General features: G+C 42.1%; 1 protein-coding gene across 6 annotated transcripts in view; it reads right to left on the bottom strand.

Annotated features, from left to right (window-relative positions):
* Positions 1-7,713, bottom strand: part of TBL1XR1 (TBL1X/Y related 1) — a 155,744-nt gene extending 148,031 nt beyond the window's left edge. For 4 of the 6 annotated variants that reach the window (XM_074367686.1, XM_074367674.1, XM_074367682.1 and 1 more), the window contains exon 1: positions 7,270-7,713. The gene's annotated coding sequence lies outside the window, so the exon portion shown is untranslated. Of the gene's footprint in view, positions 1-6,470; positions 6,496-7,269 lie in introns of those variants that run through there. The other 2 variants (XM_074367690.1, XM_010947796.3) reach the window with 2 other exon arrangements.
* Between the last annotated feature and the right edge of the window lie 8,208 nt (positions 7,714-15,921).

The raw sequence follows: 15,921 nt of genomic DNA, 5'->3' as shown, positions 1-15,921 counted from the left end.
CACCAATTTTGATCTCCAACAAAATAAAGATATCAAGATGTAGATTGATGTCTAGTTCTTAAAAAGTAAAACTCTTCACTGTTTTTGTTTTAAAATAATTAAAAATTTAAACCATCTCCTTTACTTAAAAAAAAATAAGTCTGAGAGTCCAGAGTACAGTTTCATATAAAGAATTATTCTATTAAGATACTGGAATGACCATCTCTGACCCTTGGTCTCCATGTTTTATTGTTTTTTTTTTCTTTAATTCTACTTTCTGAAACAAACTTTCAACAGATAAAGAGGAAAACAGGCGGCAAACTCTCCAGTTTAAACATTCAATACCCATTCTTCCTCATTCATTCTTCAAACAATTCATTTCACATAAATATCTTCCTTAATCTGGGCGCTTTGTTCACTGCAATTTAATTTTTGATCTTTCAGCATGACACTTATAAGCTTGAATGTATTCATTCTGAGTTCAGAATCTAGGCTCTCAGAAAGCAGGGTAACGTCCAACTCATTCTGTTTGATGCCGAAAAGCTTACATTTTAAAATTCTAAATATGACAGAATACCACATCAGTTGCCTTTAGAATTGCCCAGGCTGTCTGGAACTGATGTAGCACACCTTTACCATAAGAACCTACTGAAGAGAGACAGCTACAGTGATGTTCCTCTGGTAGATTAAACCCACTTACACTGTATGATAGATGCACATTAATATATTCAGAGCAACGGCTCAGTCGGGACACCAGTGTGGTCAGAACGCTGTCAAACATCCTGAGAGCTAAAAACATAATTTTATTTAGACACACTACAGAAAAAATAACAAGCAAAAAAGCCCGAGGGTTAAAAAATAAAATCCAAAATTTTAAGTTTCATAATAACTAACACAAATATAACCAGATAAAGCCAACTTAGTGTGACATGATTCCCAACTAGACTAGATTTTTCACTAGTACTGTGGCTACTATTCCAGGATTAAGAGGCTAGAACTATCCATTTTAATTCCATTGTAAGTGTTGACTAGGTTTTTTTTCCTTCCTTGTCAACACTAGCAGCATCAAAATTCAAATTAACAGTCAAATGTGACTACAGTACTTTAACCAAAAACAAAGTGTAAATGTGACTATAATATAACTAAACTTTGAAGGCCTAATTCAAAAAGCTTCTGCCACATCAACAAGCATGAAACAGGACTGTCACTGTTCTTATTTTAACATGGGCCCTCAGAGAAAAATCCACTTTATCGTGAAGATAGTATAATACAAAAGTCAAGGATTCTGCTAAATACTATGAGGAAAATGTCCTTTCCTTAAAGAAATGTAGCATGCAGCTGAGGCAATGTGACACACACTCACAAAACAGTAAATAGTTATGGAGCTTTTCTGATATTCCTTAAAGGCAATGGAACCTCAGAGAAGAAAAATATCCTGAGTCAGGATGGCCAGAAAAAGCTTCATGAAAGAAGTGGGACTGAAACTAGGCTATAAAAAGGACAAAGGGAAGGAACAGTACATGCAAAAGCAGAGGAGTAATGAGTACAGCAAAACTGCAGAATCTGATAGGTAGGCAAAAATCCCCATTGGAGAAGAATGGGAAATGAATCCAAACAGGTAAAATGGAGCCTTAAAAGCCAGACCTGATGCGCATGAACTACATCCAGTTGGCAACGGGAAGCCATTACGGGTTCTCTGGCAGGAGAACAGACATGATGAAGCCAGTACCTTAAATAAACTACATTATCAGTAGTTAGAGACAGGATGGAGAAGAAAGGCTACTCAGGGCAACTTACTAGAAAAGTAATGCATTAACCCCAAACCTAAAACCATTCATTCATTCTTTCCTTCACTTACTGAGAAAACAGTCTGCTAGTTATGAAACACTGGCCTAGAAGTCAGCCACACTGGGCCTAAATCCCTCTGCACCCTTTACTACCCAAGCGTTGGTTTCCTCACTATTAATAATCAGGATACTCAAAGGAAACTCTAATTTGAAAAGACACGTGCACCCCAATCTTCATAGCAGCACTATTTACAGTAGCCAAGACATGGAAGCAACCTAAATGTCCATCAACAGATGACTAGATAAGAAAGTCGTGCTATATATATACATATGGCACTACTTATATGTGTATATATAGATATATATAATGGAATACTACTCAGCCATAAAAAAAATGTCATTTCCAGCAACATGGATAGACCTAGAGATTATCATACTAAGTGTAATAAGCCAAACAAAGAACAACAAATAATGTATATCACTTATATGTGGAAGTGCAGAAATTTACTTAAAAATGGTACAAATGAACTTACTTATAAAGCAGAAACAGACTCACAGACATAGTAAAAAAACTTATAGTTACCAGAAAGAAAAAGGGAGGGGAGGGATAAAGTAGGAGTCTAGGATTTGCAGATACTAACTACCATATATAAAATTGAAAAACAACAAGGTCTTACTGTTTAGCACAGGGAACTATATTCAATCTGTTACAATAACCTATAATGGAAAAGAATATGAAAAACAACATACATGTATAACTGAATTAAAATGCTGTACAACAGAAACTATCAACATTGTAGATCAACTATACTTCAATTAAAAAAAAAAAATCAGGAAACTAGCCACTCAGATTGTCACAAGTACCTGTCAAAGCGTCTTCAGAGTCCTGACGCAAAGAACTCTAGTAGTAGTTAACATTACCGCTGAATTAAGAATGGTTAAAAAAAAAAAATGGGAAGGGATAAGATAAGGCTCACAGACATTTCAGAGAAACAGAACCTCCAAGCAGAACTGTCTTGACAGCAGCTGAAAATATAGAACAAGAACACATATAGATGAAAGGTTGTGGCTAGAGAAAACAATAACCTAATTAAAGTAATCACTCCAATTTAAAAAGCAGATCCTAGATACTGCCCAATCCAGCCTCAAAAAATTAAATCCCTTTTTACTTAAAAATAGTTGGAAAATGTTTCAAATGGTGTGCGCAGACTTCAGAAGTCCAAGCCCAAGTAACAGAAGAACAGCAACAAAGGCACACAAAAGACCCACCACTGTACCTATGACAACCGTGGAACTTGGTATTGTTCCCATTTAGTGTTAAAATCCAACCTAATTCTTCAAGGAAGCCTTAAGTCACAGCTTTAAGAGTAAATAAATTATGCTAAGCTTATTTCAACTATTTTGCCCAGGAACTCAGGAAATAAAATTGCCAAATACCTTCTATAACATTATGCCCCTACTTAAACAAACAACAAGCAAATATAATATAATACAAAAAAGCAGACTTCAAATCCAAACCTATTATCATCCTAAACCTACATTTCCCAGATGCTTGTCACTAATGTTCTCAGCAACTTTACATACAATTCTCTTAATCCTCTCAGCTCCTCAAAATGGACTGTCCCATTACAAAGGAGGAAAGTGAGACACAATGGGAGTTATATTCCCCCTAGGTGACAGAACTAATAAGGGGTGGAGCCTGAGTTTGAAATCTGGGACTTCACCTGAGAACCCCGAACAGAACCACTATGCTGCAAAAAAAGACTTTTATGATTTTACTTATACAAGTTTTGGGGAATATGTACTACTCTGAGGTACTCTTATTTGCTTTTCCTTCTTAATTGTAGGCATGGAACCACATTTTCTTATTTCTGCTGGCAGCACATGGACAGGCCACAACATCACTGTCAATCTTAAGGTAGGAAATACAGCAGCTGACAAGAAGACTGCATCTTATTAAACAGTTTCAGAGAATTAAGCACAATGATATTTGAGCCCTATGAATTTCATTTATCCACGCAATCACTTGACCCAGTTAGTAGAGATCCCAAATACAGAATTATAAACTTGATCAGAAACAAGAGTTTTTGCAAGAACGTTTAGACAAGACTGACAAAACAGCTGGGGAAATGTGGCACAGCTACAGTCACCTAGAAAGAACATGGACTAGGGCTCAGACAGACCTGAGTCTGAATCCCAGTGCATCACTTGATCACTCTGTGGCCTTGGACAAGTTTTTAATTTATCTGCACCTCGCTGTTTCATCATCCACAAGAACCCAATACTACCCATCTCATAGGATTAGCCTGAAGTATAAATGACATCTCACACCCATCCTAGAGTATAGCCCCAGCAGAGTCCCTTCCCTCCGACTCTTGTTAACAGGGCAATTAATGGTACTCTTAGGGAGTCCAATCCCAGAGGTGGTGAACAGTAAACCTCTCCAGCATCACCTCTCTCACACGGCTGTTTTCTTTTTTTTACATTCAAGTATCTGCTGATGATAGAGCAGGAGATACCATCATGGTGGTCTCCAAACCAGATCAAATTGTACCAATTCTTCACTACACATCCCTGGGGTCCCAGCCATCTGTACTATGGGGATATATAAATATCTCGATGTTAGCTGCTCTATCTTTTGCATTCCAGTGACTTCTACTGTAAATGTCATTTGTGAAACGAGTCGAATTCCATGTACTAGAAAAATACAAAGTCCAAAACAGTGCCAATATTTCTATCATCTCTCTCCCTTGACTTACTACCATTCACATTCTTCTCAATTATTTTTATATAAATAACACAAAAATTGAACAAACCCAGCAAATTATTTCTACCAACTTCAACAAAATGTGTCAAGTCAGAAATTCTTTGTAGTAATAACTTCTGTAGTAAATTAGAGGATTCCTTTGTCAGCTACTCAAGTGACAAGTTTGTACTTATATATTTCATTACTATATAGGAACAAATGTATTTGTTCAACAGGTAGTCATTCAAAAGGTCCATTAGTCACATCTTTTTATCAGTAACCCCTATGTTTATATTAAGGTCTGCCCTTTCTGCTTATTAGCTTGAAAGGTTCCCAGGACACAGGAAGTAGTTATTTCTTTTTCTTTTGATAGGCATGTATCATGGTAATCATGGTAAATCTTAATTAGATGTTGAGAACACAGGCAACAAAAAGATTCCTGGACACATGTAAAAAGTTATTAAAATATTTCACACTTCTTTGAAGCAACCTATGCAAAAATACAACCTTCACAAGGAGCCACTCCATTTACCACAGGTGTCTCCCATAATAACCAAATCTGGTGTATGTTGGGAGAAAAACATAAACTGGTGGTGAGCTTTGCAATAATTTTTACACCATTAAAAGTCCCTTAATTAAGTTCCTTAACAGTTAAAAAATAAACTTTTTCCATGTACATATTGTTTTCATTCTTACAGTCTAATATTTAGCCCTCTAGGTCTGATTCTAACTATCCAATGAAAAAAAAAAGGAGTTATTTATGGATTTAATGGTTGTGATTACATGTATCACACGGTGCATGACAGCACAACTAGGGGGAAAAAATCATATTCCAAAGAAGCAGGAAAACCTTGATTTAAGAGCAAAAAGGAACAACGAATTACAAGCACTCTCAGGCATACTTTCTTCCTGCTGCCCCTCCTCCACAGGTAAACGCTGACTATTTCTAGAACGCGCTCAATGATAATTTCCGAAGCTGGCTTGCCATGAACTCCCATGATACTAACCAACATACACGCTGTTTTCATGGAGACAAAGCTGCCCTATTTCCCTAGACTTTAAACTTACTAAAATGATGAGAACATACAGTCCCACGAAGTCAAGATTGCTAAAATACACCAATGCAGCATGGATCTTATTTAACAAAAATGAAAATAAACCACACTGAGAAAACCAAAAAGTCACTCACTGTATCTTCAACGTGTAATCAGGATTTTTCTTACAATAACTTTTAAGTAAGTAGATAAAAATACCACCAGGCCCTTATATTATCCAATCTGATAAAGGAGTCTTCAGGGGGAAGAGGGGGGAGGGAAACGATTACTTAATTATATGGGGGAGGGGGAAATCAAACCATTCAGACTAAAAATAACCCATCATTCCACCCATCATATTTTATTAACAAGCTTGTTTAGATCAGCATTAGGGTCTTGTTTGGAAAACAAGAAAGCCAAGAGTCAACTTCCTTCAGTCAACTGTAAATCACATAGGTGCTGAAACTCTTCACCTTGGTGCCCGCACAGTCCACGGTTTTAAGCAAAACTCCAGACACCGAGAAAAATCTAGTTTTCAACTAGGTTCCAATACTTTTGTCATTTGTAGTCACCAAATTATTTTCTAGAATGTTATTAGATAACCTAACAACGGGAGCAGCTCTTAAGAGCCATTACATTTTACATGAAATACACCATTTCCACAACCTAAATTTATTCTCGGTTGCCACTGCAAAGTGATGCCTGTTTCAGCAAATTAGGAACTTCCAAAAATACTGAACACGTTACCACATGCATGGCTTCCCTCGAGCTGCCATTTCAGATTAATATTTCACTTAAATAAAAGCCTGCTTCTGTTCAAAAAATGACATCGGTTGCAAAGAGGAAGTTACCGAGAAACCACCCTCACAACGTGGCCTTTACACTGTCAGAAAATAATGTGACTCTGAGCCACCCAAAACTTACCAGGAAGCTGGCAATAACTTTGCCAATTCTACACTTCTGAACCCAACTTCAAAGAAGCTCTATCAAATACCTCCTCAAGACGATAAAAAGCACTAAGTTACAAATAAACACGTCCCGGAGTGCGGCCCCGCGGCCGCGCGCCCCTCCCCCTCCCGGGACGCGCGGCCCCAACAGCCGCCCGCAGCCCCCGCACGCCGGCCGGGGTCGCCGCGCCAGGGCCGGGGCCGCGCCGGGGGAGGGGAGCGGATTTCCATCGCTGCCTAAGGTTTAACAAAATAACGTGCACCCAAAAAATCCCTCTCCTCTGCTAAAAATAGGCTATAAAGGAGTCGGCCTCATGATGGCTCCTTGATTCAGTTTGCTGCAAATTCTTTCCTGAAAGCCTCCCCCTACATACATACATACACACACACACACACACACACACACACACACACAAAAAGGGGTGTAAATGCACGAAGGGTGGAAGAGGGGGAGAAGGCCGAGGTGCACAATTCGGGAACAACAACATAATAAGGGTGAGGATCCCCCGGGACCGGGAAAGGGTAGGGGGTGGGCAGGCACGTGAGCATTTCAAAGAAGCCAGGGAGAGCAAAAAGGGGGGATGGGGCACCCTAAATGCCTTCCCTTCCTTCCCCTCCCCCACCAAGCCCCTGGCTCCCTGAAGGGCCAAGTTGAAAAATGCATGTTCCACGGCGCCCATCCCCCCGCGGCCCGGCGTCCCCCGGCCTTCTCCGCCCGCGCCCCCCGCCACGGCCCGCGGCCGCCCCCACCTCGGGGTCCGGCCCCCGGCGCTTACCTGGGAACGGTGGCCTCCGACGCCGCTCCCCCCTCCCGGGAATGGAGGCACAAGGAAATTCCCCTCCTCGCCGCCGCCACCGCCTCCAACCACCCCCAAAATAACCCCTCCGGGGGGTGAGAGGCAATTATAACCCCGGCGAGCGGAGGGCGCGGGGGATGGGCGCCGGGCGGGCGGGGGCGGGGAGCGCGGCGCGGGTCCCCAGGTGGCGAGCGGAGGTGCTCCCGCCGCGGGGGGAGGGGCGGGGGCGCACGCGGCCGGCGGCGGGGGGAGGCGGCGCGCGGGGGAAGGGCGCGAGCGGGGAGAGGAATTGAGGCAGAAGGTAAAAGCTGTTACTAAGGGAAAGAGCCAAGCGGTTCGGAGCAGCCAACGGCTCAGACACTCAACACTGGGGAGAGAGGAATGGGGACCAGCCAGGCACAAATGAGCTCGCTAGGCCCGCGGCGGCGGCGGCGGCGGCGGCGGCGGCGGCGGCCGCGCAGCAAAACAAACCCGAGCGGCCTGCGCCGGGGGGGGGGGCGGGCGCGCGGGGGAGGGGCCGGCGGGGGAGGGGCGCCGCGGACGCGGGGAGGCGGCGGCGGCGCGGCGGGGGGGCCTCCGCCGGCCCTGCTCCTCTCCCTCCCGCCCGCCAAGGCGATGCTGGGGGCTGGGCGGGTGCGGCGCAGGCTTTTAAAAAGAAAGAAAGGCCCGCAGGCGCTCCGAGGCGCCGCTGGGGCCCCGGCCGCCCCGCCCCCGCCGCCCCCACCGCCGCGCGCGGCCGGGTGCGGGGCGGCCTGGGTGTTGGCCGCGCGGCCCGAGGCCCGGTGGGGGCGGGGAGCTCGCGCCGCCGCTGGTGGGGCAACGCCGGTTAACTTTCCTGGGGAGGCCAGTGGGGCTCCCGCGGGTTCGGGGTCAGCCTGGCCCTGCGGGCACCCCGGCTGCGCGGCGCGGCCGGCGGGCCATACGCACGCGGTGAGCGTGTGCGGGGAGCGCGGCGCAGGCATCATATGGACATTTGTTTGGGAAAGATCCGCACGCACCTTCGTGTGCATAAATACATATGTTTTTCGGAATCGTACCTGGAAAGGTGCTTTATCTGTAATAAGCGATTTTCAAAATGTAATCCAGAGCACAGGATCTGTAGAGAAAACACACGCACACAAGAAAGGGGTTTTGATACTAAACACAAAGCTGTAATTGAAGTGTTTATGCCCAAATGTACTGTGGATTAAACATATGGTGGTATTTATCGTCTGGTGGGTCTGTTTGAAAGGTTTGGTCGATCAGTTAGCATTTCACAAAAATAAAATAATGTAACTAAATGTTTACTAAACATATACCTCTACGGCAGCATCGACAGTAGAAGTTTATCCACTTCGTGTACTTTTCGCATGTGTATAGCACATCAAGGTGGTTTAATAGCATACAACTTAGATGAGTGATAATGTGACATGATGGAGAAAGACAGTGCAACGGGTTGTTTTTAAAAAGCGAGGCACCTCCCAATTTTTCAAACAAATGTGTTTATTTTTATAAGGCCCTCAAAAAGCAGGGCTTGGGGGTCTTCTGAGACCTTTATATAAGCCTGGGGTATAGAAAGCAGCTTACCATTTTAAGATTTGGCCTAAAGGAAACCTTTTTGTTGTTATTTTCAATTATTGCAATCTTCAAAGTAAAATTTTTTGCAGCCTTTTTAGGTGAAGATTTCTGTTTCGGTGCTTTCATCAAAATATTTGGAAATCGATGTAGTCACTATTTTAAAGCAGTAGTCTTTTCCTTTCAATTAATATCATAGACCTTTTCACACACACACACACACACACACACACACACACACACACAAAAGTTCATCTGAAGTAACTTTTACACATCTGGGTTGCTTAATAAGCTCATAAACTCAGTGATGAGACATGCTTTTTTTGGCCAAGGTCAAAGGCTCCTGCCCCTGAGGAGCCCTTGCAGGAGGAGAGTGGAGGGAGGAGCAGCCAGAGGCCTTTCCAGACCTTTGGGGGGTGGGGGGGCAGGAAAACCATCAGAGGAAAGGGAGTGAGATTGGAAACTCCCTCCCAACCACCAGAAAGAGAGTTCAAAGCATCTCCGTGGTTTGTCCTTAGAGCTACTTTCATATACGAAAGAGGGAATGTTAGATTAAACAATGTCACCCGATGGGAATTTAGATAACTGCAGGTTTCCAAAACACTGCTGCATGTACAGGGAACAGCACAAAGAGAGCTAGTTTTGCATTTCAGTAAGATCCTAAGCTCAGGCTTATTTACTACAGAACTAGCCCCTTTGCAAAGACTCCAGAAGTGATGAGAATATAGTATATTCCCTTTTCTTTCCAAATATTTTTAAGCATTGATTAATTACTTACATTTGTTACTAATCATAGTCCTGTCTTCAATTAGCAAACTGTAACAGCACAACTAGGGTTCATTATCTGAGCTACCCAATGAAACAAGACTATTGGCCTGGCTTGTTTTTGAAGTTTCATTGTGCACCAAGCATGGGTTCTCTCCAAGCAGCAACTGCTGTAAAAACAAACCACTCACTCATCCAGTAAGTGAGGACTTCCCAACTACACTGATTCTTAATAGGGTTATCTCCAAACCTGGGACTCCAGACTAATCTTCCCTCAAAATGACCTCATTCTCTCCCTTCAGAAAGGAGGGCCCACTCTCCCTCAGGTTCACGGGGTCCAGGGCTTCCAGCCCCAAAATTGTTATACTAAGCTACCATACACTAAGCTGTCTACACTAAGCTGCCTCCTTTCCTAACAAACTCCTTCGTTGTTATTATCACAATGACAAAAATAACCCATGCATTGGTTTACATTCTTGTAGTTTACAAGGTATTTTTGTGCATAAATGACTTCATTTGAATTTCATGATAAAAGTCACCAAAGGTGGACACCTGTGCCAAAACTTGTCCCACTTCATGCCCCATGCTCACTGGAGACAAACTTTAAGTACCCTTTGGACAAAAAAAGCACTAATTGTGCAAAAGCCTTGATCCTCCCAGCAAAGGGGTTTTAAATGAGGCCATATTTTGTTCATTTGATTTTTATATTCTAGAATCTATCTGATATAATACCACAGCTTCTACATGAAATGCTCAAATAAGCCACTGTACAAAAGTCACATGTATTGTTACCCTACCCTCTACTCATCCCAGCACATCTAGAGACCTCACCAAAATGCAAGCCATAATTAGGCACAAGAGTGAGGTAAGGACAAAAGTAACTGTTGTTACTAATTTTCAGTGCTTTGTCCTAATCTAAAAGCTGTCCTTAAGCTTTGAATATAAATGTTAATATGTTTCTAGAAAGGAGAAATTACACTGTTACTAAGAAATTTTAAAGCAAAGAGGCACATTATTAAGAGAGTTCTCTTGAACTTCCTAGCTAATTACTCAACAAAGAGAAACCTCATACCAGTAACTGTTACCAGAAGTTGCATGTGTATTATAAAATGGCTAAACAAATCTTGACTTGTTTTATTTCAGTAATATTGCATCCAGGGGTGTGGTATGGCAAGATAGCCCACACCTTTGCAACTTTCATCACTCAGGAAACAGAACCGTTTAAAATTAAGGTGGTTTAATCCCAGGCCTACATGATCTCATTACTATATTTTTAAAGCCACCATGATGTTTACAGTTGTTTACATTAGCTGACCTATATAATTAAAATATTCAAAACCAACTTAATAGCATGAAAAATATGTTTGATACCAAAAATATTACCCTGGCACTATAACTCTTTTTTGTATTCTTACTCACCCAGGAACTTAGTGGCTTTATGTCTGCAGCATTTACCCCTAGGCGTCTTGCTGGTACCCTGTAATACATTTCTGTTTCATTTTGACTCAGTTTGTGCAATTCTTTGTCTGTGGTTCTTCCAGCTATCAGCTATTGCCAGCCGCACTGATGCATGTCTCAGCCACACATTTCAAGATCTCGGCACACAAGCTCCTTTTCTCCATCTGTGCTTAGCATGCGACTTGTGACCTTTCCTCATCAGTGTGAACCTTGTGACAGTTTTCCATGACTCTGTGACCCGATTTCATTACAACAATGAACTTTACTTGGGAGTCTTCATTTAAATTACAAAAGCAACACGCAATCATCTTACAAGTATTTATGCTTCTCAGATAATGGAAATAGCAGGTCGTATCCTGCCTTTGTGATTAGTCAGAAAAGAAAACCAACCCCACACAGAGCTTTTGCTGTACCACTTATACTGACCAGCCATGTGCTTCCTCAGGGCAGTGCTTAAGGCCCTGTATTATGTTGATGGTTTTGCTATTCATTCATTCCACAAACATTTATTGAATGCTTAGTGTGCTGGGCATCTTTCAAGAAGCTGTTTACAGTAAACCGAACACAACCCCTACTTTCATGGAATTTACATTCCAGCCCCACCAGGTGGGGGATGGGAGGGCCAGACACACTTACAAAAAATATGTCTGTATTAAGTTATAGTTTGACTTCTGTAACAAAGGCAATTTTTTAAAAAATGGCTTAAACAAGATAAAAGTGTATTCTCTTATGTGGTCATTCAAATATAAGCATTCTAGAACTGATACGGTGTCAAGGACCCAGATTGTTCTACTACCTCAACACATATCTTCCATCTGGTGTTTCAAGATGGCTTTTCTAGCTCCTGCCATCACATTAAAATTCCAACCATTGGTTCAGAAAGGAGAAGAAATAGAAGAGTTACGTATTCTCCTTCAGGACTTGTCCTGGCGGTTGTACTTATCACTTCCACTTGGACTCCAGCGGCCGGAACTTGGGCATATGAGTGTATATAAACTGCTAGCAAGTCAGGCAAATGACAGGTACCAAGCTTAAGTAAAATAAGGTGGGGAGAGGGCTGGGGGTGTATGTTATTTTAAGGGCATTTAGAGGAGGCTGCTCAGTTAAGGTGACTTGTGAGCAGAAAGTGAAAGGAAGTTGGGGGTGAGTGTGCAAATATCAGAAGAAGGAGCATTCCAGGCTGAGCGAATATCAAGTACAAAGGAACAGAGGCAAAAGCAAGTGTGGGGAATTCTAGGAATAAAAGTGATTCTGGTTGACTGGCTCGAGGTCAGTGAAGGAGTGGAAGGAGAGGGAGCCACGAGCCAGATGTGAAAGCCTTTATCTTCTTAGGAGATGGGAAGCCATTAGAAGATTTTGATGGAGAAGTGACCGACTTCTGTTTTACTGTGCAGAGTATCAAGCGTCAGAGTGCAACAGTGGAAAGGGACAACTAGTTAGGGGCTAGTGCAGAAATCCCAGGGAGAGGATGGCAGCATGGGGCATGGTGGTAGGAGCTGGCTGGAAGAAGCTCAGCTCTGTGTACATGAGAAATGGGGAGATCAGGAAATATATTTGTGGCGTGTGACAGAAACAGAAGAGTCAAAGATGACTCTTTAGATTTTAGACCAAACAAGTGGAGGGATGAAATGGCCATTTACTGAGATGGGAAAAGCTGGGAGAGGAGAAAGTTTGTGAGAGGAAAAAATCAAGAGTTTTGTTTTAGAGTTTGATGTGACTAACAGACAGTCTTGGGAAGCTGTCAAATAGGCAGCCAGATATACAAATCTTGTGTTCAGTGGAGGTACTGGAGCTGGAAATATAATGTTGGGACTCGTCAGTTAGGTAAGGATATTTGAAATCATAGGTCAAGGTACAATTGTCTAGAGAGTGAGTGTAGGTAAAGAAGAGTTCTCTGTTACCTTCAACTGTCTCCTGCCCCCAAATTTCTCCCCTGCTCTTGATGGACTCAGAAGCCTAAACATTGTATCCCAGGTGGACATTAGGTGACATTCTATTTGTACAAGGACATTGATGGAAACAACAGATCATACTAATGGCTGCCATTTATTGAAGCTTGCTGCTTGTTACCAAGAACTTTTATCTTTGCTGTCCCTAATTTTCTCAAAGACTTGAAGAGGTAGTAAATAAGATTGCTATCTCAGTTTGACTTCTGAGGAAACTAAAGGAATGAGACTAAATAGTTTGTCTAAGTTCATGTGGCAAATGGCAAAACAAGGATTTGCACTCAAGGCTGTCTGAGTGCCATGTCAGCTTTTCCACTGAGTGAAGCTAAGCAGATCAAGGCAAGAAAGTGCAAGTGTTTGCTGCCAAGTCCTTCCATGAATGGGGAGAGAGAGAAATGCAAAGTAGAAAAAAGAAGAAACTGCTTCAGGGGAGGAACCGTGTCTTAATCACACTTGTATGACCCACATTTTCTAGATCAGAATCTCAAAAAAATGTTTAGTGAATGCAGTGGTTATAATCAATCAACTGGATTCCCTCCCTTGCACCTTTGATACTATTAGTGCATCTACTGATTCCACAAGGAAGACCTTTGTCCCACACACTCCCTACCTCTCACCACCACCTCCCCTGCCCCCACATGGCAATTAGGGTGTGGAGTGTTCTTGAAGACAAGTTTTGTGGGCAAATAAGACAATATACAGTAATTCAGTTTCATTTATTATGAATTTGAAAACCTAGTTTTCCTTTAAGCTTTCAATTTCAAGTCCCATGTCTAAGTCTCTCTTTTGAGGGGACTGTTTACAACTTGGTTAATTAAATTCCTTTGAATTATTAAACTGCATTTACACATTTAATGTATTCAATCTTCTTTTTAAAATACTTCATTGCTCAACAAACAAAAGAATCACAAGTAAAGTAATGCTCATAAATATGATAAACTAAGTATAAAATACGGTGATTCTTAAGGTTTTTGAGTATTACAAAAACACTGACAGGTTTAATAAAATTCTCATATCTTATCACTTGAAATCACAAATCTAAATCATATAGAGCTACAGAGCTCATATAGATGGCTTAAATTGTCATCACAAGGATGACCTGCTAGGCATTCTAAAATGTTTAACATTTACAAATGTTTAAAATACCATATGCAGATATGCACAAATCATTTCTAAGCATAGAATAAAAATGATAAATAGTATTATGAGTTTACTTTAGTAAACTTAAAAAGTTTAGGTAAGTAAGCTTTAAGTAACTGTTGAGATACTTATCTCTAAGCTTTACTGAGGCCAAAAGAAACATGCTTTAAATAAATAATTCTACTGGCCCAGGTTAGTTAGTTGGAATGAGTGGCTAATTGTCCTGAGATGTTCTGGCTGGGGATGCAGACATTAGGGCAGTATTTTTCACAGCTAATAAAATTTGCTGAACCCCCCTTCATGCCAGCTGGTGGGAACCCCAAGTGCTTGTATTCAAATGGGTGGTCTTGCCACAGTCCTTGTCCATAGATGCTTTCTGCACCTACTTTTTCCAAGTGATTTGTATTTGTACCCCTACTGCTACATTGCTGACAAACATAGCTGGATTCAACCAATATGTACACTCCTTCATTTTATTCTGAATTGTTTTCATTTTTTTCTTCTCTGATGGGACTACTATTCTTACAGAAATTAACTGTGCATGTTCTCATGTCTGTGGCTGGCTCTGCAGTTCTGACCAAACATACACACACACACACACACACACACACCTTTATTATAGCCACTGGATAGTGAGCAGACTTCACTTTGTGAGAAGAGTACCCCAAATGACCTTATGTCAAGATTTCTCAAACTTTTCCACTCATCATGGGCACAGAGCCTGGGCTTTGGGGAGTAAAGGGTTCAACATTAAAGAAGTTTGGGAAATCTCACATGTTAAATCCATCATCTAGAGATTTGCAATGTTCTTTAGCAAATTAAAGACAGAAATCTTGCAGTATGAATATCTTATAAGCCCATTGAACCCCTTTTTAAAAGATATACCTTTCAAAATCTTGAAAGATAGTATTCTGTGGAGCACATTTGGTAAACTGTTCAGTTTGGCAGAATGTTTCTATTTTAATTTTTGATCTTTTATTTTTTACTTTTTGGAGATCAAAGCTTAGATATACAACTAAATGGGCTTCCTAATATTTCTCTTCCCCTAAACTTATCCCACCTAGTCGCAGACAGAACTGAACAGTCACAGCCCTTTGCCACCAGGGAAACTGCTCACCCAGGGGCAAAGGGTGAGAAAAACTGTGTGTCCTGTGGCAAGTCCCCTCCAAAAAGAGAGGGGAAGTCACTGAGCGCCTTGTGCTCACTCACTTCCTTCCTACAATCTTGAAAATCACTTGTCCTTTGCAAAGACTCGGAGGACTCGTCCTGGGGCGCAGGCAGTCAGTCCCTCCCTCTTCTTCTACAGCCTCCTGATGTTGTGGTCTTCCTTGCACAATACTTAAGGAAGACTGTGCATGCCAGTACCCAGATTATTTCTGAATCAAAATAAAACTAACTTGATTTCATACGTATTTAGTGATGGGTGTAATGGCCACACGGCTGGTTTAGAAGTCAGTGGTACTGGCTTCTGGGAGCAGCTCTACCCAAGTTGCCTGTGATGTTAGACAAGGCATCAGCCGGCTCAGAAACTCAGCTTCCTTGTTAGTAAAACAGGAACCACGTTAACAACATTGCTCCGGAGTGGCCATTCAGAGTATTTATCAACCAGTTCTGCAGCGCCCCATCAGCCACACCAGACCATCCTACTAACTGGCAGCCTCACAGTTCATCTCCGTCCTTCAGTCAACATCTCTCGGTGCCTAGCAGATGCCAGCTATTTCACAGGGCTGTCCGTGCATCTAATTACTGTTTGTGAAAGCAGATCACA

This window comes from Camelus bactrianus, chromosome 1, assembly GCF_048773025.1.
Source record: "Camelus bactrianus isolate YW-2024 breed Bactrian camel chromosome 1, ASM4877302v1, whole genome shotgun sequence".
In the NCBI taxonomy this organism is placed as follows: domain Eukaryota; kingdom Metazoa; phylum Chordata; class Mammalia; order Artiodactyla; family Camelidae; genus Camelus; species Camelus bactrianus.
Note: the sequence above shows the minus strand (reverse complement) of the source record. Positions and strands in the feature narration are given on the sequence as shown.